Source organism: Sinocyclocheilus grahami, unplaced genomic scaffold, assembly GCF_001515645.1.
Source record: "Sinocyclocheilus grahami isolate Dianchi unplaced genomic scaffold, SAMN03320097.WGS_v1.1 scaffold788.1, whole genome shotgun sequence".
Taxonomy (NCBI): domain Eukaryota; kingdom Metazoa; phylum Chordata; class Actinopteri; order Cypriniformes; family Cyprinidae; genus Sinocyclocheilus; species Sinocyclocheilus grahami.
Genome location: NW_015505967.1, coordinates 61,135 through 61,544, shown reverse-complemented (window position 1 = coordinate 61,544; position 410 = coordinate 61,135). Strand labels below are relative to the sequence as shown.

Sequence of the window (410 nt, the reverse complement as noted above, 5' to 3'; positions counted from 1 at the left end):
ATATTAATTTGTTTGCAAATGTTTAACCTGAATATGTACTCTTAAAATGTAATTACTTATTTTTGTCATATTGTATTCTTGTTTCTAGGACTATGATGAAGAAGAGATGTCAGTCGGCCTATTGACCGTGATCCCTGAGCTGAGGACTCTAGAGCCATACCTAACTCACTGCATTTAATGCCATGTCTACTGCAATAAATTTGGAAGGTACAATTGTATTGGATGATCTGGAAAATCCTCCCCAAGATATGCCTGCTCTTTGGACTTGGATTTATGCTATGAAATTATAGTATCCTCCAGTACTGAAGGACACCTTTGATTTCATTCAATGGCTGAACCTAGAATGCAATCTCTGAAAAATCTTCTGATGTAGAAAGATGTCATTGTGGCGTGATGGAGCATTTTTCAGT

General features: G+C 36.6%; 1 long non-coding RNA gene across 1 annotated transcript in view; it reads left to right on the top strand.

The window, feature by feature from the left end:
• LOC107561703 (uncharacterized) overlaps positions 1 to 191 on the top strand; it is a 9,411-nt gene extending 9,220 nt beyond the window's left edge. Inside the window, exon 3 of the long non-coding RNA XR_001605893.1 lies at positions 89 to 191. This is a non-coding gene — a long non-coding RNA (uncharacterized lncRNA). The remainder of the gene's footprint in view (positions 1 to 88) is intronic.
• Positions 192 to 410: the final 219 nt, after the last annotated feature.